The following is a 27630-nucleotide window of genomic DNA, read 5'->3' on the forward strand; positions in this document are numbered from 1 at the left end:
TAGACTGGGAAGCAGCGTTGATGTTTACCCGAGAAGTAGCCTTCAGGTCAAGGCTGAGACTAATTCGGTTTAAGATTCTACATAGGGTTTGCTACGATAGACAGCGTCTGCATACAATGGGGCGGGTGCCACACCAGAATTGTATAGGATGTCAGGGGCAGAGTGGTACCTTTTTACATACCATTTGGGGCTGTCCTGTAATGCAGGAATACTGGTTGAAGAGGGGTCTCGGAGCGTATCCCGCTTGACCCCAAATTTTATTCTTCTTGGAATCCACAATGATGTTCATGTGCCCAGGCCCAAGCTCATATTCTGCAATCTTCGGTTGGTTGTGGCTACGAGGGATGTCGCCCATCTGTGAGGAGCAGAGCTCGGCCCCACAGTAGACACATGGAGGAGAGGGATGGGTGGATTTATGAGGGCAGAAGAGGTAACATACACAAACAGAGGCAGCCAGAGAAAATTTCGGAGGGTCTGGGGCGCCTGGATGACATACCATTCACTACCTGTATAGGGACGTATGGTCTGTGGATTCACTGGAGTTCGATGAGGACTCTAAACTATGGACAGTTGCGGGGTGGAGGGACTGAACTCATATGATGGAGGAATGAGGCCAAATATAGATGTTTAAGGTTATGTCAGGGGGTTTTGGGGGATGGAGGGGTTTATTGTTGCTCTTTTTATCTACCTTTGGTGCCGAGGTACAGTGTTGTTCTGTATACACATTTTTTCGATCTGGTATGCAGCGGTTGAAAATTCTATAAAAAGAGTTATAAAAAAAAATAAAAAATAAAGGGGTCTAAGGCGGCTGAGCTGGTCAGATCCAGTCAGTTAACACACTAGTAGCTGGTCGGTTTTCAGGGGGCACCTCTAAGGTGCCCTGTGGGTGCATGTATTGGTACATCCTGACACTGGCATCAGTGTAGGTTCACCAATATGAGATGTTTAATATCAAACATCAGTATCTTCTGTGAAGTCCTCATGTAGCTGGGGAACTCATAGTGACCAGTGTCCAGCACATGTATTTAAAATGGCTTCTCTGGTCACTTACTATGTCTGAGAAACGACAAAGACATAGCAGGGGCATGTAATATAATGCACCCTGCTTTAGGGCTGTAAGGCCTGCTAGAGGGGTGACTTACATATAGTATATGCAGTGTTAGGGGACATGGCACACAGGCTGTACGCGGTGTCATGTTTTCACTTTTATCTGCACCAAGACGCAGCCTGCCATGTGCTTGGTAATGGGGTCCCTCAGGTTGGCACAAGTTGTGCTGCAGCCCTTAGGGACCCTCGTTAGTACCCCAGGTGCTAAAGGTTTTGCCAATTGGGGAATTGATACCTGGCAAAAAATGGGGGGCTAACCACGCCAAAAGGATGCTTTCCTACAGAATTCCACTTAGATTGCTGGATCTAAGAAGGCCAAGAGAAACACATATCCATAACAGACTGTCTATAGGGGGGCACCCCAGGGACTCAAGAGAGAGAGCAGTGCAAGCGAGCAAGGGCGCAAAGAGGGGAGCCCATGTAAGAGCAAGATAAAAAAAGTCATGCAGTGTGTGAGAAGACAGGGGATTATCATCTTCAGGAACCAGTAAAATTAACACTTCCAGGACATGTCAGTTACCACTCTGAGAGAAAACAGAGATTTTCGCCCTATCATGAACATCCTGAGAAACAACATATTGCATATCATCAATTTCACAATCAGTTTGCATGAATAGGTCAACAAAGAAATGCTGCACTCCCTCCAAGCGGTGAAGGAGTTACTGCCCAAAAAGTAAGATGAAGAGGAACTGAAGGACTCTGGCAGCTCTCTCCATAGGGCAACCGTCTGCCCTATGTGGCCCTACACAGGATAAGACAGCCACATGTGCAGAGTTTGGCAGTGACAGAAGTGGTCCAACACCTATGGAAGACAGGGGTGGTAAGGGATGAAACTCAAAGACTTGAAGAATTCAGAGAGACTTATGACCGGACAGAGGACTTAAGTTTGCCTATCGTAAATGGGAAAGTGATGAGGCTATTGGAGTCTCAAGACGTGTTTGCAGTAAGTATTAGCTTGCTTGGGGAGGGAGTGATATAGTTAATGACAGATACCATATACATAATTAGCTGTCTTTTGAAGTACACTACAAGTACATTACCTTGTGGCCTCCATTTCTAGGCACCATGAGGTTCAACTGATGTCCCTACCAAAATGGCAGGTATGTTCTGTTCCACACAAATGGATAGTCAAGGCATCCAACAGAGATTGTGGATCGGTCCAGTTGATTTGAGGTATTCTTTAGAGAACGGTTCAGTATAGGGTGAAGGCTGCGTGTAACAGAGGCTTGGCAACCTAAAGAGATTTGGTAGTCTGTAAGGAATGTTTTTCAGGAGGATATGTGTACAGGGTTAAGACCATGCACACAGCAACGGCTTTCCCAACTGTTATTCATTTGGTTACCCACAAGGGCTGTGCTGTTTGACATAAGAATAAGGCTGTGGAGAGTGAGAGTTCAGCCACCCAACAGGACTTGTCTACCTGCAGAGGATTAATCTCCAAAGATTTGTGCCCAAAGGAGGTTGGCAATTTTTTTTTCAGTAGTCTTGTAGCACTCCTGTGGGACCAAGCGCACACCCCTGTGTGACCTTGCAGCCCACGCAGAAGTCCACACTGGGTCCCGCTTGAGACCCATGGAACAAAAACTTTTTTTTATGGGTGAGTATGGTTGCGATCCCTCTAGGTGCCCCTGCCATACACACTGATGTCACAAATTAGGTCATTTCACGTGTCAGTCATTTTATCAATGATGTCATAGAACATGTTGTGGGTGATGTATTGTGTGAGGTGAAAAGCAGTGCATGGTAACGGTGTGAATTATAGTTACTAGAAATAATTCTAACTGGAGAATTTGAGTGTTTTATGTAGTTTAAAACATTACGTTTGAACTAACATTTTCACTGGACTATGACGTCACTCCAACATTTGATTTTTTTTCAGTGAATTGTTAACTTTTTTTAATGCAAAGTAACAAGTATTACCATACTTAACTATAACGTCACTTTAACGTCTGTTTTTTTTTTTTTGTAAATTTCTTCAAAGTTTTTTTAAAAACAAAGTAATATTTTATCATCATACGGAAATATATATACCAACCACCCCTCTTTGCCCAGGTCCTGCATCCAAACTGTTGGCTGTGCAGCACACAATCCCCCGCAGGCAGCCAACTCCCCACCGCACACTGCCTTTGGCCATACACACAGTGAGGATGGCGCAGGACTTTGCTACCATAGGAGATGGGAGTCCCGTTGGCTTTCCCAAGAGACCTGCGGGATTGTGGCAATCCCAAAAATATATATATTTTATTAAAATAAATTTAAATTTAGCTCCTTGGGTCCTTGAAGAAGCTTCTTGCTCCTGCAGGAGTGGGACGGCCAATGGGGAAAAAAGCCTCCCTGGCCCAGCAGATCGCTCTATTATATCCGTTAGATACTTCTAGCTGCAGATTCCTTACCTATGAATTTCCCAGGCGTCAGACTGGAACGGGAAACTTTTGAGTGAGCAGTACCCTTGTGTGCCATTCGATGGCTTTGTTCGGTTCTACATAGTGTCGTCGCTGCTAGAACTGATGTCCCGGGCACCTATATAGGCCCACCCAGGTACGCATTTGTCAGGTCTTTTCTTTCCTCTCCGTTACTGTTGATCCGGAGAGAGCTACCCCTCTGCCTCTTTTTGATAGGCTTTTTTCAAGATTTTGTCAAACATTTTTTGTAAAGTGTGTTGAGATGTCATCTAGGAAGGTAGGGGTTAAGCGGTGTGGCGCCTATCTCTGCACATGTCAGTAACAGAACTGCACCTACTGTGTTTATTGTATCTCAAGCGCGACCACGACTCACAGTCGTGCTCAAACTAACAGGCCATGGTGCCAAAGGCTTTGAGGGAGCAGTCCCTAAAGCTGCTTGCAGCCCAGCATTCGACGCCATTGAGCACAACTAGCAGATCTCGTTTCCGATCTAGAAGGTCCAGGGACCATCCCAGGAGCCCTAAGTGCTCTCCTTGCTACTCAAAGTCCTCAGGACATTTGAGGAAGAGGCTCAAGAAGCATAAGAGGTCTTCGACTTCTCCTTGTCCGTCGATCAACGTGACGAGTTCGGAACATCGTCATTCTAGGCATGGTTCCGCAAAGCCATTGCCAGTTTAGATTCGGCGCACCTCCCCCTGGTTTCCGGGAGCCAGTGCGACTACCTGTTTTGCTTTCACTAATGACCGAGCTGATAAAAATGTCCAGAATGCACTTCTCAGTTCAAAGAAGACATTTAATATTATTTGCATACAAGATTCAGCGCATAATCTTATCCTTATTTAGAGCATATAATATATTGGCATCCCATTGTCTTGTTTCAGTATTCAAATCCAATACATATTTCACTATACCACTGCTCAAGTCAAAGACTTTTACAAGGCCATGTGCCACGTATTTGAGAGGGCTCACCACTCCAGAGCACCTTCGGGCCCCGTAGGGTCTGAGGAGGTCGCATCTTGGCCTTGGCTCCAATGGGGCTTCGTGTATCCGATCATGGATCCAAACCGACACTGGTTGTGTCAGTGCCACCTTCTCCAGCACCAGTGCCAACACACCTGCCGCTGTTTGCGCACTCTGCGCCGCCAGCCCCTTTCTCATCTGGGGCAGCCAGGCATGGGGGATTAGTGGGAGGGGTCACTGGACCCTTTAGAATACCAGTTAGAGACACGAACTTCATTGGACGGGTATGAGGAAATAGGAGATGTCAGTGGACTAGACACCTCTCCAGATACTGGCCCTCTACACCTACCACTGCTACAGAGGAGGGAGCATCTTATGCAATAGTGGCGACGAGGGCAGCAGAGGACCTTGACCTCGAACTTCCCTCGATGGCGGTCAAGGCAAACATTTTGAAGTGCTTCAGCTTGGGGCTTCCTCATCCGAACCACGATTGCACTTTATGGAAGCAATGACAGATATCCTACTGGGAACCTGGTCAAAGCCCAACACAGGGGCTTCTGTGAACAGGACAACTGCCCACCGTCATTGCCCTGCCCCGGGTGAACCTAGTTTTCTCAGCAAACACCCCACCCCTGAGAACTTGGTAGTCCAAGCCTCCACTTTCCATGGCGTGTTCCCTGCTGCTCTTCTGGACAGGGAATCCAAGAGGCTGGATACCTTAGGCAAGAAAATGTTTTCTTCCACCAGCCCAGCATTGCGGTTGCTGAACATTGCATGCCTGTTGGGCCATTATTTCCATACTTTGCGGGATACAGTTGTGTAAGTGCTGCCACAGGTCCCAGAGGAGGCACCGGCTATCGTCTCCCAAGCAGTGAAAGACAGAAGAGATGCAGCAAAGTTCACCATTGGGTGTGTTTTGGACAAGACTGATTCATTGTACAGAATGGTTTCATCGACAGTGTCCTTGAGGCCTCACGCCTGGCTGAGAACATCTGGCTTTTCAGGGGATGTCCAGGCTAACCTCATGGACATGCCTTTCGATAGGACCCATCTCTTCGGAGAGAAGGCAGGCTTGTCGCTGGAGCACTTCAAGGACTCACGGGCTACGGCCAAGTCCTTGTGCATCTCAGTGACACCTCACCCCCTCCCCATCTGCCTTTTGCCCCTTTAGTGGCTACAGAAGGGGCGTTCCAATATACCACCCTATGCCAGCCACCATCCTGCGCAAACTCCCAAGCTGTGCGAGGACGTGAGACGCAGTGCATTCCGACTCCATGGGTCAGGTAGCCAGAAGTCACCCGCCACCAACCCCCGGCAGCTGCAGTCTCTAAGCCCTTCTAGTCTGGTTCCCCAAGACCATGTGCCCCCAGTTGGAGGGAGAATCCAACATCTCCTCCACTGGCAATACATTACATCAGCCAAATGCGCCTTGAAGATCATTCAAAGCGGCTTCTCTCTCCCTTTTCAATCTTTCCCACTTCCTATACAGTCAACACAAGAACAGCTAGCAGAGGATCATCTGTCTTTGCTTTGAGAGAAAGTTACAACTCTCGTGGCAAAGAGAGCGCTACAGAAATATTCCGATATCAAAAGTAGGCAGTGGTTGTTATCCCCACTGCTTCCCGATTCCCAAAAAGGGTCTTCGCCCTCCTCTAGACTTCTGCACCATCAATCTCTTCCTCAAGAAAGAGAAGTTCAAGATGCTCACTTTAGTTCAGGTCTTGTCTGCTCTAGGCCAAGGAGACTGGTTGGTAGTGATGGACTTGCAGGACGCGTATTTCTACATTCACCATCCTGCCTGCCCACAGGCGTTACCTGTGGATCAAGGTAGGCCACGAGCACTTTCAGTTCACTGTGCTCCCCTTTGGCCTTACCAGTGTCCCTTAAGTGCTAACCAAGTTGATGGCGGTGGCTGCAGTTCATCTCCGGAGATCAGGAATTTCAGTCTTCCCCTATCTCGATGACTGGCTGTTGAAGGCGGGCTAGCACCAGGCTGTCGTCTCCCACCTCTTGACTACGACAGACCTCCGGCATTCGCTAGGGTTCACTACAAACGTGTCAAAGGCACACCTGACTCCTCCTCAGATGCTCCCTTTTATTGGAGCTGTTCTGGACACAGGGGAGTTTCATACTTATCCTTCCGAGCTGCAAGTCCAGGATATTCAGGGTATGATACCAATGTTTCAGCCTCTATCCTGGATTTTGGATGAGAATGACTGAGGCTGCTGCACCTCATGAACTCCTGCAGGTAGATCATGCCAGATATATGTGGGCTCTGCAGTGACCGGAAGTTCGAGTAGGCGCAGCATCAGGGAAATCTCTTTGACATTGTCCAGATTTCGGAGGGAACTGCAAAAGACCTGCAGTGGTGGATGACGTACAGCGATTGGGTCAAGGGCATACTCCTCTCCTTTCCCCAAACAGATCTAACAGTAGTGACAGGTGCATCACTCCTGGGCTGGGATGACCATCTGGGAGAGGTGGAGATCAGAGGACTCTGGTCTCTGGTGGAATATGGACTCCACATCAACTTGCTGGAGCTCTGTGCAATCCGACTAGCATTGAAATAATTTTGTACCCTCTGTTAAAGGGAAAATGGTGCAGGTGTCCACAGCCAACACCACCGCCATGTGGTACTGAAACAAGGAGGGCAGGGTTGGGTTATGGACCCTTTGTGAAGAAGCCCGGCATCTCTGGAAATTGCTGTAACCGCAGGGCATTTCCCTGGTGTTTAAACACCTGGCAGATCCTCTGAACACCAGGGCGGACTAACTCAATCATCGATGCCTAGGGAATCACAAGTGGTGTCTCCGTTAGGAGGTGACACAAGTACTCTTTCAGCAGTGGGGAGAGCCTTGGCTAGATCTGCTCACCTCCGAAGAGAACGCACAATGTCAGTAGTATTGCGTGTTGGAGTTTCCAAGGAAGCAATCGCTAGGAGATACTTTGCGTCTCGAGTGGAGTTGAAGCCTCCTGTATGTCTTTCCGACAATACCACTTCTGGACAGAGCTCTCAGGAAGATCAAGAACGGCAGGGCCCACGTCATTCTTGTGGCACCGGGCTGGGCAAGGAGAGTCTGGTATCCCGAGCTTCTGAAAATATGCATTGATCCTTCAATCAGACTGCCACTTCAGGAGGATGTTCTGTTGCAGCAAAAGGGGAGGGTCCGCCACTGAAATCTGTCATCTCTCTGCCTCCCTGAGTGGCGATTGAGCGGAGACAGTTGATAGCTTCTGACCTTTCTCCCGAAGTCTGTAAAGTAATCTTGGTGGCCAGGCATTCCTCCACCAAAATGATATATGCCTACTGTTGGCAAAAATTAGTAAAATATTAGGCAAAAAACATCTGTTTACTTTCTTTCTGATATTCTTCTCTTCCTTCGTACCCATGCCCAGCAGGGCCCTGTCTTGCTCACTCTTAATGGTTCTCTCTCCATTCTGTCCGCCATCCTGCGGCTGCCTGACCAACCCTCCTTATTATAGTCCCCTACTGTAAATAGGTTTCTCAAAGCGGGTGTACATGTTTTCCCCTTTGCTCTTTATCAAGCCTAGGTGGGATCTTAATTTAGTTCTCACATAACTTGTGTGCTCTCTTTCAGCCGCTACACAATTGTCCCCTCCAGCTGCTTATCATCAAGACAGCCTTCCTAGTGGCAATAGCATCTGCCCAGAGGGTGCGTGAGCTGCAGGCTTTATCATCCAAGACAAAGTGGTGCTTTGCATCCGGGCCTCTTTCTTCCCGAAAGTGGTGGCCCCATTCCATTTGAGACAGTGTCACTCTGCCCACCTTTTATGCTCCTGCACATCCCTCTAAAGAATAGGATCAAATCTACCATCTGGACCCAAAAAGAGCATTGTCCTTGACCACACGAACTGCTCCAGGGGGATGACCAACTCTTTGTGGGATGTGTTGGAGCAAAGAAATGTCAGGTAGTACCAGAAACAAACCAGTTCATGCTCTGTCATTCTCTGCTATGCCTTGGCTACAACGCAGCTTCCTGAGGGCTTAAGGGCCCATTACACCAGAGAAAAAGCTGCGACCATGGCATTGGCTCATAGAGTCACAATCCTGGTCATCTGTCAGGCAGCAATGTGGGCATCTCTGCACACACTTGCAAAAACACTACTGCCTGGACAGTAAGGTATGCAGGGATGGGTCTTTCACCCATTCATTCGTGCAGGACTTCCTAGTATATAAAATTTGTCTACAGCCTACCACCCGGAGGGTATGACTTGAGGATCTATTCAAAGGAAGGAATCTGCAACTAGAAGTCTCTATAAGATAGACAAGTTACTGACCTTCAGTAATGCATTATCTGGTAGAGACAATATAGGTGCAATCTAGCTGCAGATTCCTTACGGACCCACCCATTCCTCCCTATTAGGACAGATTTCTAGGGCTAGGTTGTTTCCCTTTTACAGCCCTAGTTTGGACACACACTGATAAGTTCCCTTTATAGCTCTGTGCTCCTGCGTGAAAAGTTGTGAAAAGTAACTGGTGTCCATGCGCCTGCGTGGCGCCCATATAGGTGGCCACGACTTCTGTTGCCAGTGACGCAGTTTGGAACTGAACAAAGCCACCAAATGGGACGCCTGGGAAATTCAAAGGTAAGGAATCTGCAGTTAGAAATGGTCTCTACCACAGAACAGATTACCGAAAGTAAGTAACTTGTTCTTTAGGTTGCATGCCCACTGGACTCTCACAAGAGTCCCGCAAACTCAGCTGGATCACCTGCTGAAGGACAATATCCTGCTGCACGCCCAGCTGGAAGACAATGAAGGTCAATCAAGAAGAAACTACCTGCATTTGGTGGGTGTACCTGAGAGGGCGGAGGGTCCCAGTGTGGACCTCTTTGTGGAACACCTCATCAATGACATCCTACAATCCCAGGACCTTTCTAAGTTTTCTCTGTCAAAAGGGCTCATAGAATACTCAAGACTACCTCCCAGACTGGAAACTCTGTGCCCAAGACTTAAAATACATGATGCTCTTCCCAGCCAAGCTGCGGGTTATTGCAGAAGGTGAAACCTGGCATTTCATTACCCCTGGAAAAGCTTGGGAGTGGCTATAGGGCTGACACACAACACCCTACAAAACCAGGCGTAATGGGCCTGGAGGTGCTGGGGAATGCGATGCATGTGACACTTTATACCGCAACAGGGGTCTTAATAAGAGAGAGGAGGGAGAAGGGCACTCAGATCGACTGCAACATGATTCAGAGGACAATGGAGAGTAAAGGACCTAAGTGGAAGCATCTATACATATCTGTCTCAGACTTCTGATTTAGGAGGGGATGGGGGGGGCCGAGTTTGATCAAAAGGCACTACTGGATGTCATGAGCAGGGGCCTATACACACATATATCCTAGACATGGGCGAGAAGTGTTGGTGCCTTAGTTGGACTGACCAAGCTCAAACCCAGTTAACAGTTACACTACCATGTTTTTTTAGGATGAAAAGTGCTTTGCAATTTGGGGGAGGTGGGCAGCTTTGAGCCCATCACACAGGGATGCGGGGGTGGGAAGGATGACGTTTACAGGGAGAGTTTCAAGTTTAATTATGCAAACATACATAATACATTCCGCAGATAGACAAGCTCGAGAAGGGAGACATATACATTTATGGACAGCAATAGCTTATGCAATGCAGGGAACATGAAGTCTCAGAGCTCAGGAGCCGCCCCCTTAGGGTGATGTCCTGGAATGTCAATGGCCTAGGGCATAAGCTAAAAAGAGGGATAGTCATGCAGCACATCACGTGACACAACCCCAAAGTGGTCTTACTCCAAGAAACCCACCTCCTCAGCAACTCCTGCAAAGCACTGTCTAGAGCCAGCTACACACTGATGGCTCATGCGGGCTTCACCTCTGACTCACGAGATGTAGGCATACTTAAAAAAAAAAAAAAAAAAACAGCACCGTTCATGCCTTAAAATGGAGGCTGCGCTCCGACTCTTCCTCTGGGATAAAGGCCTGCCGGGCATAGCCCTCCGGAAACGGACTAGAGGGCATATGATGGAGGTATAAGTTTGCCAGACAAACAAAAGTACTTCTGGGTTACTCAGCTCGCTGTCATCAATGACATGAGACGAACCGGCTGTTTGGCTAGACAGGCTAGCATGGGGTTGGGAGGGCTATCGGGAGATGCTCTACAAGGCCAACACTGCAGAAACACTACAGTTTGGGATGAAAGGATTGACTGTCAGAAATAACTTCCCTGTGGTCAAGCGATATGCTGGCGGAGATAGGCAGACTCCATGGATTTGTGAAATGGGACCTCATTGGCATCACTAAATTAGGGGATATATGGGAGTGAAATGCACCACGTACACTAGATGAGATGAAAAACTAATAGCAACTTGAGCAGTCAAAACCTACAAATATATCCAGCTCAAACATGTCCTAGCTTCAAACATACTAAGGGGCACGACGATGGAAGACTTGCATACTCTCAGAACCACTCAATAAAGAGGCCACTTCCCTAATCTATAAAAACTGATCAACAATGTTCCAGACACCCTACACACACACTTAACACACTTAAAGCTAAATGGGAATCAGAGCTGGAGGAGTTTGAGGAGTGGGAGTGGGAAGAGGCCGTGGGAGTGTACAAGGACATTGCCATCGAGTCAAGGTTCCTTTTAGTTCAACTCCACATACTTCACTGCTTCTACTACTCCTGAACCACATTTCAGGCCATGGTCATATGCCCAACAGCAATTTGCCTGAGGGGCTGTGGTGAAGGGGAGACCTTGCTGCACATTGTGTGGAGTTGGGCTAAGATACAAACATACTGGGCATTGATCAGGGATGTATTTAGAAAGCTGATGGGGTGCACCGTATGAGACACAGCTAAATGCTGTCTAATGAACATCTGGGGAGATGATCCACTGCCCAAATACAACACGCTCTGGTTTTCTCTGGGCCTTGGAGTAGCAAAGTGTAACATTTCACAAAAGTGGGCCTGGCAGAAGTCAAGCATTGCAAGACTGGAAGAGTAATATGGATTGGTGCAAGCTTGCAGAAAAAACAATCTAATATAGTAGGGGATGCCCCAGGAAATGTGAGAAGGTATGGTCGCCCTGGAGGACTTTAGAGGAGATGTTGGGGGGGGGGGGCACATCTTTGTGCCTGCTATTATTTTTTATTTGTTTTATCTAAAATAAAGATTTGTTTTTAAAAAAAACAACTGTCCAGCTATAAATACATTTTGAACCTAAATTTCTCAAAAATACCTCATCAATTTGCACCAGAAGCATGCTTTCTTGGTAAAGATCTAGCTTTCTGCCAAGTTTGGAGTAATTGTGTTCAGCCATTGGAGCTGTAGCGCTGTTCAAATATCCCTATGGAAACTGCAAGGGGAAACTGCATTTTGGCAGCCCCTCTTTTCTCACCCCTCGCTTGATGGATCATCTCAAACCTTTCAAGGAAGTACCTGAGGTGGATTCACTTTTTTTTGGAAAGTTTGTGAAATGGGGCCAAAACTATTGGCAAGCCAAAAACACCCTTCCAATGGTAACTAGGTCCTAGCTATAACAACACAATGTCAGTTAAAACATACTGGTTTAAACTAACAAAACCTCTGAAATTCTCCAATTATAGTTATCTCAAGTACCTATAACTGCAGCCTCCTTTATGCACAGTGTTGTCAATGGTGTCATTTCAGATGTTGCAGTTATGTTATCAGTGATGTCATAGACCATGTCATGACCAATGTAATATGTGAGGTAATAAGCAGCGCAGAGCGGAGGTGCAAGTTAGTGACTTTAGGGCTTGAGTCAGTTGCTTCAGATGACTATAACTGGTGCATTTCAGTGGCTTTGTTATATTAACCATAAAGTCTCTTTAACCTTCATTTTTTCACCCTAATTTCTAGCATTTTTTAACGTAAGTCACTGTCAATATATAAAAGTCAGAATTACTGGTTTTGTCAGGGATAATGGCATTGTCTGTCAAACATTTACATAAAGCATTTATAGACAAAACAATACTAAACAAGGGTCTGAATCTTTCTTATACACTCCTCAAGCCACATAATGCAGCTATAAAACCAATAACAAAGGGACCTTGAATTCCAAAGCTAAAGAGCAAAAGCTCAAGCTCTGGGAATGCTTACAAATATCATCAAATGTTCCTGGAGTCACATCCAATAGACCCCAGGAAACATTGGGGTAATTTCTTTAAGTATTTCGTGGGAGGAGGGTGTGTTATACTCCCTGTAGTACCCACCCCCACCAGAAACACTTAGAAATCATGATGGTGGTGCCACTTCCCAGAAAGGGCCACTACCTACCATGCACTAAAGTATATCTAAATTAGCCCAAAAAGGGCATTACAGGGGACTGCTTCTCCAGGAGCAGCGTCTCAAGCCACTCATTTATTATACTTTCCCCAATTTCTTTTTTTGTGTGGAGTCCAACACGGAACACAGCCCAGCAGCACCCCATAAAGCACTTTGTGGGCTTATTTACTGAAAGGTTTTGCTCCGTGGTGCTCCAATCTGGGCAAGGGCACCACCAACATATAAATAAAGTGTTAGAGGAGGATTGGGGCTGCAGTCAGTGCAGAAACCCTTAGAAATAATTTTAAAAACCTAAGTTTCCTAGGGGTCAAAGAACATGACCTCAAGAAATGTTTATGCTATTTTTAAGTGTTCCTTAGGCTAGAACCTTTGTTCTGAACTAAAAACATTACTGAAATTCAAAAGTTATAGCTAACTGAATCAATCAAATATAGCTCACTCTTATACCCTCACATGTAATATCAATCATGACATGTTCAATGACACCATTGGTAACATCACTTATAACATATGCAATGACATCATCCATGAAAAGAGTGTGCATGGTGAGGGTGCGAGTTATAGTTACTTGAGGGCATGAGTTATAGTTAGTTCAGTTAACTATAACTGCTGAACGCAGTTTTTTTTAGATAAAAATCCAATATTGTAACAGACATTGCCACGTAACTATAACATCATTTTCACCTTAGGCTATAAATATTACCTAGTGGCGGTCGACAGTAGGTAGTTATAGTTAGGACCTAGTTTCCATAGGAAAAACATTTTTTATTTTGCTAATAACTTTGGCACCATTTGACAAATCTTCACGAAATTTAAAAAATTAGTACAACAGTGGGTTCCGCTGCTAGATTGAAAGTTTCAGGGTTTTTCATCGAGCAGGGGATGAGAAAAAAAAGGGGGGGGGGTACCAAAATGCTTTTTCTCCATGCAGTTTCCGCAGGCATTTTTAGATGCGACTACTGCCCAGACCGCTAGACAGAACTACACCAAATTTGGCAGAAACGTAGCTCTTGGTCAAAAAAGAGCCCTTTTAAGGTCAAGCCTATGAGACATGCTGCGTTCAGTATATAAGCTTAAGCCACACCCACTCTTGCTATTCGTTTTTTTGTGCTTGTCTTAAATGCTTCACTTTTATTCGTGCATTGTGCTAAATGTCCCTCCTTTGTGTGCTAAGTGCCCACCCAGGGAGCATTCACCTAGAGAACATTTTTGTTCTACACCACGCTTCGTCCAGCGTGCAATGGCCTGCCTCCCTCCTCCTATCTGGTTTCAGTTTTCCCTTTAATCCAATCAGAGTTCCTTTCTCCTTGCGGCTCTGCGCCACGCTTCATGTTCGTTGGTACGTTTTCTTTTTTTTTTTTTTTACTGTTGAGCCTTGTTGCAGCATTCTGTTCCTTCCATTACACTGACATTTGTGTTGGCTTTATTCCAGTGCTGCCCTTGTTTACCTATGGCTCCTAAAATAAGCTTATTTTACAAAAGAAACACCCGGTCGTTTAGCTCACTGCTCACAAAACCCACAATATACCCTTTATGGTAGAATGTAGCTAAACCTAGAAGCAATGGTGTGAAACTTGCTTAGCCTGGCATTGCATCTCGAGCCTCTCTCTCCAGGACACCTCCCTGCCAGCACTCAACTTCACACACAGGGTATTGCTTATCTCCTTTATTGGGGCCATACATTTTCGCAGGCTGCTTGTTGAAATGAAAAGCAAGAATGCTTGCAAGACTTTTCATTCTGTTAAAATAAAAAATACTTTTCCAGCCTTATTTTCCAATTTCTGTTCAGACGTTTACACAACGCAAGGTAAGGCGGTCATCTTCTCGTCTCTCCAAAAGGGCTTGTGATTTCTGATGTGAGTAGCTGCCAGTGACCACCAAAACATGGCAGGAAAAGACGAAACTATGAAACAGGGTTGACCAATGTATGTGGCAAGAAAAGTCCAGTTCTGAATTTACAATAGCTGTAACACAAGAAAATGTGAGACCTATTGAATTGCAAATGCTTGTTATTTGGCGTAAATCAGTTCAGTAGTTTTAAGAGTGATTATAGGAAAATCAGATTTGTTTGTTTGTTGGCAGCCATTTTGGGTCTCGGACTCAGCAGAGTCCCAAAAAGAAAGAAAAAAAGGGGGCAGGGTAGGAATACCTTGACCCCTTAGCCCTGTTTTTTTTTTGATTTTTCACCAAATTCCGTCAAAAACAAAAACACAAGCACGGTCTTCCGTGCTTCTTTACAGTTTAGCCCCACCCCTCATAAGGCTCTTTTGAAACTCTATGGTCTTTCCTCCGACCATGTTGTATTATGATCAGCAGATTCACAAATTTATGTTGTACATTTATTTGGATGTTATACTGTGTAAATTAAAATATACTGTAACATTATGTGTTGCACACCTCATAAAACCCTGTACTACCTATTTATTTGGAATTAATGCACTTTGAAAATAGAGCGAATCTGCAGATTTCTCACAGAGCCTGCGGAGTCGGATAAGGGAAAAAAAAAAAAAAAAAAAGAAATTCCTACCTTTCCATTGGTTCATAAGAACAACACCCAGCAATTCAAAGAGACCACACCCAATAGTTATTTTGCCATTAACTCTTGGTAAAGAAGGGTGCATTTTGGTATTTGGGATTTGAAATGGCAGTGGTGGGGATCCTGTTAGGTCTGTAAGCTTGGAGGAACAGGATGAAGATGTAAATGGAGCCCTTGGAAAGGAAAGTTATGTGTGGCGATGGTTCACTATCCCCATTTATAAAACAGAGGTTGGTGCAAGATATGTGGCATGCACTTTGTGTGGAAAAAACCTTTCCAGATGCACTGAGAAAAAGTACAGTTAGTGTACTTCTACTATGAGGAAACATTTTAAAACTTATGATGTGTCAGTGTATGCATCAGTATGTCCTTAGGTCTCTCAGTGTATGCATCAGTGTCTCCCTAGGTCCATTAGTATATGCATCAATGTGTTCTTGGGTGTGTCAGTGTATGCATCAGTGTGTGCCTGGATGTGTTAGTGTATGCATGAATGTGCACTTCAGGGTCTCGATGTATGCACCAGTGTGTGCCTGGGTGTGGTAGTGTATGCATCATTATATGACTGGGTGTGTCAGTGAATGCAGCAGTATATGCCTGGCTGTGTGAGTGTATGTATGAGTGTGTGCCTGGATCTCGAAGTGTATGCATTACTGTGTGCTTTCAATTATCAGTGTGTGCATGACTGTCCCTGGATGTGTCAGTGTGTTCGTCTGTGGTCATGTATGCATACGTGTGTCCATGATTGAGTTAGTGTATGCATCATTCTGTGCATGGCTGTGTCAGTGTATGCATCAGTATGTTCCTGGGTGTGACAGTATATACAGTGTATCCCTGGGTGTGTCACTATATAAATCATTGTCTACGTGGATAGATTGGAGTATGCATTAGGGTGTCCCTGGGTGTGTCTGTGTATGCATCAGTGCATGCTTGGTTGTGGTAGTGTGTGCATCAGTATGTGACTGTGTGTGTCAGTGAATACAACAGTGTATGCCTTGCTCTGTCAGTGTATGCATCGGTGTGTGCCTGGATCTGTGACTGTATGCATCAGTGTGTACTTAGATCTGTCAGCATGTGCATTAGTGTGTCCAGGGATGTGTCAGTGTATGCATGAGTGTGTCTCTGGATGTGGTAGTGTATGCATAAGTGTGTCCATAAATGGGTTACTCTATGCATTGTGTATATGGCTGTGTCAGTGTATAGATCAGTATGTCTGTGGGTGTGTCAGTGTATGCCTCAGTGTGTGCATTGGTGTGTCACTGTATAAATCAGTGTCTACCTGGATGTGTTGGAGTATGCATTTCTGTGTCCCTGGGTATGTGTCTGTGTCCATCAATGTGTGCCTGGTTGTGTTAGTGTATGCATCAGTGTGTGCCTGGATCTGTAAATGTATTTATCAGTGTGTGCCTGGATCTGTCAGTGTATACAGCATTGTGTTGTTGCATATGTTAACCTATGCATAAGTGTATGCACAAATGGGTTTTTGTATGCATTACTGTCTCCCTGAGTGTCAGTGTACGCATCAGTGTGTGCCTGGGTGTAGTAGTGTATGCATCAATGCGCTCGGCTGTGTCACTGAATGCCGGAGGGTCTGCTTGAAAGTGTTTGTATATCCATCAGTGTGTTCATGGATAGGTTACTGTATGCATCAGTGTGTGTCTGGGTGTGTGATACATAACTAATTACTTATATTAGTAAAGTAAATAGCTTGTTTAATCTGCATAAAAAGAGAAAAAATAAATAAAAGTTAACGTTTTATATTGCTAAATTATGTATTAAAAATTGTCAACCTGTAATACAAATAATTTCATTAATTGCAAGAGAGCAAAATTTTATACTTCTGTCTAAAAATTACTAACTTAACTTAAGCACCTCATATTCCCTTCTTCACTGTTCTTAGCTTCTATAGTTTTGCACTACAAATTAAGTGCATATAGATACTCATCCTTGAACGTTGGGTGGGGGAGGGGAAAAGACAGCCACACTGACTTAAAAAAACAAAAAACAAAGATATAGCATGTTATTTAAAATTAACATTACTATGTATGATATACATGTATCTGCTATCCCTACTTTTGAAAACAAAGCCTATGTCAGATATGTGGAGTGCACTCTATATGGAAAATACCTTTCTAGAGCCACAGAGAAAAAAATGGTGATCCATTGCAGCAAGGGCCAAGAAATTGTTCTTAAAAAAGCAGATATAATCAATAAATATCTATGTCAGTATAGGCATAGACATTTCACTTTTTAATACTAAGTAATCACTACTTTCTGTATACTAGCTTCAACATAGCTCAGGGGTCAGTTAAGTATACTAAAAAAAAAAAATAGAGAAATGTCCATAAACCACCTTTTCTAATTTCTACTAAATCCTTTTAGTCATTTATTGTCTGGCTTGCATAATTTCTTTATATCAATTACAAACCTACTATGTATATTTGTGATGATATTTTGGTAGCAAACTACTGAGTTGCATTCACCTAGTATTCATTCATTCCTTTACTAATACTTAAAAAAAAAAAGTCTATTTTACTACACATACCTGTATGTTTGCCTTGCAGTATCAGTTAGAATTGTTTCTCACTGCAAAATGTACAGAAAAGCCGCAATAATGGAAATCCACTCTCACAGCAGAAAAGCATGAAATGGCAACCTTTTCGCCTTTGCTTTCAATGTTACTCAATCACACAACCAATCACAATCTCTCTTTCATCTGAAAATTATGTTCTATCACTTATGACTGGCTTCTATACTTAACCCTTTTCAACACTCCTCAAAAGGTAGCCCAAATCGTTAGGAGTTTTTGCCAGATCCGCAGATCCACAACGGAGCTCCATCCAGCCCCCGTGTAAATCTGCGAATGTATCCGCAGGGAAATCCGAAAATGATTTAATATATTAATAAACACACATCCATATCAAAGTTTTTTTTAGTTTTAGTTTTTAAACAGAAGCAAATCTGACCAGCAAATAATTATTGCAAATCATTACTGCTTCTACATCTGCAACGATAAAGTCACAGTTGAGTCTTTTGTTGTATACCCTTCCCCCTCATGCTCCTCCAGCTGTGTTGGTATGGTTACACAGTCTGCAACATTCTGCTGCAGCAGGTCACAAGTTCATAACAGTTTCAAACCGGAGCACACTTACTTTTAAACTATCTTTAGCAAGTGTGGTTGAAGCTTTCAAAACAAACATATCACAGGCAGTAATACTGTTTTCCATTTTTTGTAAAGCCAATCCAACATTTACTTAAAATCCAAATAACCTCACTACCAAATCCATCAACAAACGAATCTTCAAGAGGCAATTAAATCTGTTCTTTCATATTCTACCTTCTACCCTCCATTTGAAATAAAGTTCATTTCATACCAGCGTCATTCAGCTGCATCCATCTCCTGTGTGCATCTCCAGATTACCTACAAGATGTTCAGAGTGTGGTTTGTGGGACACAGCTTTGTGATCTGGCCAAGAGAGAGTGCAAAAAGAAGTGGTATTGAAAGGAACCTGGGTTTATCTAATGTGGCTATTACTTGGGTTGGCCAGAGAGGGTTAAAGTGGCATCAGTTACTCCCTTTTGTTAAAACCATTAAAGATTGCTAACATCCAGACCTTATGATTGTGCACTGTGGTGGCAATGACCTAGGCACAGTTACAAGAGTTGGTTTGGAAATCCTAATGAAAGATTGTGAGAAAGTAGCCTCTTTCTAGCCTTGTTACCCCCACTTTTGGCCTGTTTGTGAGTGTATGTCAGGGTGTTTTCACTGTCTCACTGGAATCCTGCTAGCCAGGGCCCAGTGCTCATAGTGAAAACACTATGTTTTCAGTATGTTTGTTATGTGTCACTGGGACCCTGCCAGCCAGGACCCCAGTGCTCATAAGTTTGTAACCTATAGGTATGTGTCCCTGTGTGATGCCTAACTGTCTCACTGAGGCTCTGCTAATCAGAACCTCAGTGGTTATGCTCTCTCTGTACAAATTGTCACTAACAGGCTAGTGACCAATTTTACCAATTTACATTGGCATACTGGAACACCCTTATAATTCCCTAGTATATGGTACTGAGGTACCCAGGGTATTGGGGTTCCAGGAGATCCCTATGGGCTGCAGTATTTCTTTTGCCACCCATAGGGAGCTCTGACAATTCTTACACAGGCCTGCCACTGCAGCCTGAGTGAAATAACGTCCACGTTATTTCACAGCCATTTTACACTGCACTTAAGTAACTTATAAGTCACCTATATGTCTAACCTTTACCTGGTAAAGGTTGGGTGCTAAGTTACTTAGTGTGAGGGCACCCTGGCACTAGCCAAGGTGCCCCCACATTGTTCAGGGCCAATTCCCCGGACTTTGTGAGTGCGGGGACACCATTACACGCGTGCACTACATATAGGTCACTACCTATATGTAGCTTCACAATGGTAACTCCGAATATGGCCATGTAATATGTCTATGATCATGGAATTGCCCCCTCTATGCCATCCTGGCATAGTTGGCACAATCCCATGATCCCAGTGGTCTGTAGCACAGACCCTGGTACTGCCAAACTGCCTTTCCCGGGGTTTCACTGCAGCTGCTGCTGCCAACCCCTCAGACAGGCATCTGCCCTCCTGGGGTCCTGCCAGGCCTGGCCCAGGATGGCAGAACAAAGGACTTCCTCTGAGAGAGGGTGTTACACCCTCTCCCTTACACCCTCTCCCTTTGGAAAATGGTGTGAAGGCAGGGGAGGAGTAGCCTCCCCCAGCCTCTGGAAATGCTTTCATGGGCACATTTGGTGCCCATTTCTGCATAAGCCAGTCTACACCGGTTCAGGGACCCCTTAGCCCTGCTCTGACACGAAACTGGACAAAGGGAAGGGGAGTGACCACTCCCCTGACCTGTACCTCCCCTGGGAGGTGCCCAGAGCTCCTCCAGTGTGCTCCAGACCTCTGCCATCTTGGAAACAGAGGTGCTGCTGGCACACTGGACTGCTCTGAGTGGCCAGTGCCATCAGGTGACGTCAGAGACTCCTTCTGATAGGCTCCTTCAGGTGTTGCTAGCCTATCCTCTCTCCTGGGTAGCCAAACCCTCTTTTCTGGCTATTTAGGGTCTCTGTCTCTTGGGATTCCTTAGATAACGAATGCAAGAGCTCATCCGAGTTCCTCTGCATCTCTCTCTTCACCTTCTGCCAAGGAATCGACTGCTGACCGCGCTGGAAGCCTGCAAAACTGCAACATAGTAGCAAAGACGACTACTGCAACTCTGTAACGCTGATCCTGCCGCCTTCTCGACTGTTTTCCTGGTGGTGCATGCTGTGGGGGTGGTCTGCCTCCTCTCTGCACTAGAAGCTCCGAAGAAATCTCCTGTGGGTCGACGGAATCGTCCCCCTGCAACCTCAGGCACCAAAGAACTGCATCACCGGTACCTTGGGTCTCCTCTCAGCACGACGAGCGAGGTCCCTTGAATCCAGCAACTCTGTCCAAGTGACTCCCACAGTCCAGTGACTCTTCAGTCCAAGTTTGGTGGAGGTAAGTCCTTGCATCCCCACGCCAGACTGCATTGTTGGAAACCGCGACTTTTGCAGCTACTCCGGCCTCCGTGCACTTCCGGCGGAAATCCTTTGTGCACAGTTCAGCCTGGGTCCACGGCACTCTAACCTGCATTGCACGACCTCCTAAGTTGTTCTCCGGCGACGTGGGACTCCTTTGTGCGACTTCAGGTGAGCACCGTTTCACGCATCCTCGTAGTGCCTGTTTCTGGCACTTCTGCGGGTGCTGCCTGCTGCTGAGAGGGCTCCTTGTCTTGCTCGACGTCCCCTCTGTCCCCTGACGCAATTTGCGACATCCTGGTCCCTCCTGGGCCACAGCAGCATCCAAAAACCCTTACCGCACGATTTGCAGCTAGCAAGGCTTGTTGGCGGTCTTTCGGCGGGAAAACACTTCTGCACGACTCTCCACGGCGTGAGGGATCCATCCTCCAAAGGGGAAGTCTCTAGCCCTTGTCGTTCTTGCAGAAACCTACGCTTCTACTGTCCAGTAGCAGCTTCTTTGCACCCACAGCTGGCATTTCCTGGACATCTGCCCATCTCCGACTTGCTTGTGACTTTTGGACTTGGTCCCCTTGTTCCACAGGTACCCTCGACTGGAAATCCATCATTGTGGCATTGTTGGTTTGTGTCTTTCCTGCAGAATTCCCCTATCACGACTTCTATGTCCTTTGGGGAACTTTAGTGCACTTTGCACTCACTTTTCAGGGTCTTGGGGTGGGCTATTTTTCTAACCCTTACTATTTTCTAATAGTCCCAGCGACCCTCTACAAGGTCACATAGGTTTGGGGTCCATTCGTGGTTCGCATTCCACTTTTGGAGTATATGGTTTGTGTTGCCCCTATCCCTATGTGTCTCCATTGCATCCTATTGTAACTATACATTGTTTGCACTGTTTTCTAATACTATTACTGCATATTTTGGTATTGTGTACATATATCTTGTGTATATTTGCTATCCTCATACTGAGGGTACTCACTGAGATACTTTTGGCATATTGTCATAAAAATAAAGTACCTTTATTTTTAGTATATCTGTGTATTGTGTTTTCTTATGATATTGTGCATATGACACTAAGTGGTACTGTAGGAGATTCACTCGTCTCCTAGTTCAGCCTAAGCTGCTCTGCTAAGCTACCATTATCTATCAGCCTATGCTGCTAGACACCCTATACACTAATAAGGGATAACTGGGCCTGGTGCAAGGTGCAAGTACCCCTAGGTACTCACTACAAGCCAGTCCAGCCTCCTACAAAGATACCTTTGGAAAATTATTGACACTCTTCCCACACACTGTCTTTGTATTTTCAAACATTTGCCAAAGGCAGCAGTGGAACTGGTCAACTCAAATTTGCCTACAAATAGAGAAATCCAGGAAACATGTAATAAAACTGTTTCTGCATTCCTCATGGGCCATAACACAGGCTCTATATATCATAACAACTTATGATTTGACATGGAGGGTATATACAAAAATTATGAGGTTCACCTAACAGACAAAGGCAATAAGGTGTTCCTACATAACTTGAGAGACTGCATCCTCTATCATCAGTAACAGCCACCTACACATTATAAACACAAAGGCTCTTCTCAAAGCCAATACATTAACCATACACAAATACATATTGTTTTTAAATACTTATTTTTTTAATGTCCTGTGGATCCGCGGATCCCAGAAAATATAGATTTCTAACACCCTGTACACATTTATTTCAACGTGCCATATTAATTTAATGAAAATGTCACTTACCCAGTGTACATCTGTTCGTGGCATTGGTCGCTGCAGATTCACATGTTGTGCACAGTCCGCCATCTGGTGTTGGGTCGGAGTGTTACAAGTTGTTTTTCTTCGAAGAAGTCTTTCGAGTCACGAGACCGAGGGACTCCTCCTCTTTGCTTCCATTGCGCATGGGCGTCGGCTCCATCTTAGATTGTTTTCCCCGCAGAGGGTGAGGTAGGAGTTGTGTGTGTTAGTAATAGTGCCCATGCAATGGAATGAATAAGTATGTACAAATTAAGGTTAAGTAATATATATATATACAAATGTACAAATGTTGAAGATAACTTCCAACGGCTACAGGCTCCCGGGGAGGCGGGTGGGCACATGTGAATCTGCAGCGACCAATGCCACGAACAGATGTACACTGGGTAAGTGACATTTTCAGTTCGATGGCATCTGTTTCTGCAGATACACATGTTGTGCATAGACTAGTAAGCAGTTATCTCCCCAAAAGCGGTGGCTCAGCCTGTAGGAGTGGAAGTAGTCTGAAACAAAGTTCTCAGTACGGCTTGACCTACTGTGGCTTGTTGTGCGGATAGCACGTCTACACAGTAGTGTTTCGTAAATGTGTGAGGCGTGGACCATGTGGCTGCCTTACATATTTCGTGCATTGGAATATTTCCTAGGAATGCCATGGTAGCGCCTTTTTTTCTGGTTGAGTGTGCCCTTGGTGTAATGGGCAGTTGTCTCTTTGCTTTAAGATAGCAGGTTTGGATGCACTTAACTATCCATCTGGCTATACCTTGTTTTGATATTGGGTTTCCTGTATGAGGTTTTTGAAATGCAATAAACAGTTGTTTTGTTTTCCTAACCTCCTTTGTTCTGTCGATGTAGTACATTAGTGCTCTTTTGACATCTAATGTATGTAGTGCCCTTTCAGCTACTGAGTCTGGCTGTGGGAAGAACACTGGTAACTCTACCGTTTGATTTAAGTGGAACGGTGAAATAACCTTTGGTAGGAATTTAGGATTGGTTCTTAGTACAACCTTATTTTTGTGTATTTGGATAAAAGGTTCTTGTATTGTAAACGCCTGAATTTCACTTACTCTTCTTAGAGATGTGATGGCAATGAGAAATGCAACTTTCCAGGTTAAGAATTGTATTTCGCAAGAATGCATGGGTTCAAAAGGTGGTCCCATGAGTCTTGTCAAGACGATGTTAAGGTTCCATGAAGGAACAGGTGGTGTTCTTGGTGGTATTATTCTTCTTAGGCCCTCCATAAATGCTTTAATGACGGGTATCCTAAACAGTGAAGTTGAATGGGTAATCTGCAGGTATGCAGATATTGCTGCAAGGTGTATTTTAATGGAAGAGAAGGCTAGATTTGACTTTTGTAAGTGTAGTAAGTATCCCACTACATCTTTTGGGGATGCGTGTAATAGATGAACTTGATTATTATGGCAGTAGCAAACAAACCTTTTCCATTTGCTTGCATAGCAGTGTCTAGTGGATGGTCTTCTAGCTTGTTTTATGACTTCCATACATTCTTGAGTGAGGTTTAAATGTCCGAATTCTAGGATTTCAGGAGCCAGATTGCTAGATTGAGCGATGCTGGGTTTGGATGCCTGATCTGCTGTTTGTGTTGTGTTAACAGATCTGGCCTGTTGGGTAACTTGACGTGTGGTACTACTGACAGGTCTAGTAGTGTTGTGTACCAAGGTTGTCTTGCCCATGTTGGTGCTATTAATATGAGTTTGTTTTGACTCAATTTGTTTACTAGATATGGAAGGAGAGGGGGAAAAGCGTATGCAAATTTCCCTGACCAGTTCATCCATAGGGCATTGCCTTGAGACTGTGTGTGGGTACCTGGATGCGAAGTTGTGGCATTTTGCGTTCTCTTTTGTTGCAAATAGGTCTATTTGCGGTGTACCCCAAAGTTTGAAGTAAGTGTTTAGGATTTGGGGGTGAATCTCCCATTCGTGTACCTGTTTGTGATCTCGAGAGAGATTGTCTTCTAGTTGATTTTGGATCCCTGGAATAAACTGTGCTATTAGGCGAATGTGGTTGTGAATTGCAGATTGCCATATCTTTTGTGCTAGGAGACATAGCTGTGTCGAGTGTGTTCCCCCTTGCTTGTTTAGGTAATACATTGTTGTCATGTTGTCTGTTTTGACAAGAACGTATTTGTGGGTTATGATGGGTTGAAATGCTTTTAGCGCCAGGAATACTGCTAGTAATTCGAGGTGATTTATATGCAGTTTTGTTTGATGTACGTCCCATTGTCCTTGGATGCTGTGGTGATCGAGGTGTGCTCCCCACCCTGTCATGGAAGCATCTGTTGTTATTACGTATTGTGGCACTGGGTCTTGGAACGGCCGCCCTTTGTTTAAATTTGTACTGTTCCACCATAGAAGCGAGATGTATGTTTGGCGGTGTATCAACACCAGATCTAGAAGGTGACCCTGTGCATGTGACCATTGTGATGCTAGGCACTGTTGTAAGGGCCTCATGTGCAGTCTTGCGTTTGGGACAATGGCTCTGCATGAGGACATTATGTCTAGGAGTTTTAAAACCACTTTTGCCTGTATTTTTAGTGTTGGATACATGGCCTGTATGACCTTGTGAAAATTTTGAACCCTTTGTGGACTCGGAGTGGCTAATCCTTTTGTTGTGTTGATTACCGCTCCTAAGTAGTGCTGTATTTTGCACGGCACAATGTGTGATTTTTTGTAGTTGAGGGAGAACCAGAGTTTGTAGAGGGTTTGTATGACATACTCTGTGTGTTGTGAACACTTTGTTAGCGAGTTGGTCTTGATTAGCCAATCGTCTAGATACGGGAATACGTGTATTTGCTGCCTTCTGATGTGTGCGGCTACTACTGCTAGGCATTTGGTAAATACTCTTGGTGCGGTCATTATACCGAACGGTAAGACTTTGAATTGATAGTGTATTCCCTTGAATACAAACCTTAGGTATTTCCTGTGCGAAGGGTGTATCGGTATGTGGAAATACGCGTCTTTGAGATCTAAGGTTGTCATGTAATCTTGTTGCTTTAGCAGTGGTAACACCTCCTGTAGCGTGACCATGTGAAAGTGGTCTGATTTGATGTAGGTGTTTAGTATTCTGAGATCTAAGATTGGCCTCAGTGTTTTGTCCTTTTTGGGTATTAGAAAGTACAGTGAATAGACTCCTGTGTTTATTTCTGTACATGGTACCAGTTCTATTGCTTCTTTTTGCAGTAGTGCTTGAACTTCTATTTCTAGGAGGTCTAAATGCTGTTTTGACATTTTTTGTGTTTTTGGTGGGATATTTGGAGGGATCTGTAGAAATTCTATGCAATAACCATGTTGGATAATTGCTAAGACCCAAGTGTCTGTTGTTATATCCACCCACGATTGATAAAACTGACTTAGTCTTCCCCCCACTGGTGTTATGTGGAGGGGTTGAGTGACTTGTAAGTCACTGTTTGGTTGTTGGGGTTTTGGGGCTTTGAAATTTTCCCCGGTTTCTCGGGAATTGTCCCCCTCTGTACTGGCCCCGAAAACCTCCCCTTTGGTACTGTCCCTGGTAGGTAGACGGTGTTGATTGTGAGGTGCTGGCTTGTGTGGCCTGACCCCGAAACCCCCCTCTGAAGGTTGTTTTACAGAAGGTGCCGAAAGTGCCTCTGCTTTGCGGGGAGTAGAGCGCGCCCATGGCCTTGGCTGTGTCAGTGTCCTTTTTCAGCTTCTCAATCGCGTGTCAACCTCTGGTCCGAACAATTGTTGTTCGTTTAACGGCATATTGAGTACTGCTTGCTGTATTTCTGGTTTAAAGCCAGACGTGCGTAACCATGCGTGCCTTCTGATGGTTACTGCAGTGTTTATTGTCCTTGCAGCTGTGTCCGCTACATCCATAGAGGAGCGTATTTCGTTATTGGAGATGTTTTGTCCCTCCTCAACCACCTGTTTTGCCCGCTTTTGAAATTCTTTGGGTAGATGCTCGATGAGATGCTGCATCTCGTCCCAATGGGCTCTGTCATAACGCGCTAGGAGCGCCTGAGAGTTTGCGATGCGCCACTGGCTTGCAGCTTGTACAGTGACTCTTTTCCCAGCTGCATCAAATTTTCGGCTTTCCTTATCCGGGGGTGGTGCATCGCCCGATGTGTGTGAATTGGCTCTTTTGCGAGCTGCTCCTACCACGACTGAGTCTGGTGGCTTTTGAGAGGTGATAAAAGCAGGGTCTGTGGGAGGTGCTTTATATTTTTACTCTACCCTCGGAGTGATCGCTCTACTCTTGACAGGGTCTTTGAAGATTTGCTTCGCGTGCCTTAGCATTCCTGGAAGCATAGGCAGGCTTTGGTAGTTGCTATGGGTGGAGGAGAGGGTGTTAAAAAGGAAGTCATCCTCGACAGGTTCTGTGTGTAACGACACGTTGTGGAATTCTGCTGCCCTAGCTATCACCTGCGCATACGCTGTGCTGTCCTCAGGTGGTGAGGGCTTGGTAGGGTATGACTCTGGACTATTGTCTGACACTGGGGCGTCGTATAGGTCCCAAGCATCTTGGTCATCTTGGCTCATGGTGGTGTGAGCCGGTGAATGTGACGGAGTTTGTGCCGGTGATATCTGAGTTACAGGTGGAGGAGAGGGTGGCGGAGTTGCTTTCTTTGCCACCTTTGCTTGTGGTGTTAGTTGTTCAGTTTGGAACTCTAGTCTCCTTTTTCTCCTGATTGGTGGAAGAGTGCTAATCTTCCCTGTTCCACTCTGGATGAAGATCCTCTTTTGTGTATGGTCTACATCAGTAGTCTGTAACTCCTCTTCAAACCTGTGTTTACGCATTTGAGAGGACAATGATTGTTCCTCTGAATATGAGCCGGTAGTGGGTTCGGTTGCTGGTTGTTTTGGCACCAAAACTGTGTCTTTTTTTGTTTTCGGCTCCGAGGCGAATCTCTTCTTTTTCGGAGTCGAGCCTTCTCGGCGTCGATCATCCTCGGTGCCGCTGTCTCTGCGTCGAGCAGCGTGGGCTCCGCTTTCTCGGCGTCGATCTTTTTCAGCAACACTTTCTCGGTCCCGAGAATGTTGCGTGCCTGTGTCTCGACCCGAGTCG

At 45.2% G+C, this 27630-nt stretch overlaps 1 protein-coding gene across 3 annotated transcripts in view; it reads right to left on the minus strand.

Moving 5' to 3' along the window:
* Nucleotides 1-27630, minus strand: part of PIGM (phosphatidylinositol glycan anchor biosynthesis class M) — a 190729-nt gene that overhangs the window by 48788 nt on the left and 114311 nt on the right. The gene's annotated exons all lie outside the window — the stretch shown is intronic.

Source organism: Pleurodeles waltl, chromosome 2_2, assembly GCF_031143425.1.
Source record: "Pleurodeles waltl isolate 20211129_DDA chromosome 2_2, aPleWal1.hap1.20221129, whole genome shotgun sequence".
Taxonomy (NCBI): Eukaryota; Metazoa; Chordata; class Amphibia; order Caudata; family Salamandridae; genus Pleurodeles; species Pleurodeles waltl.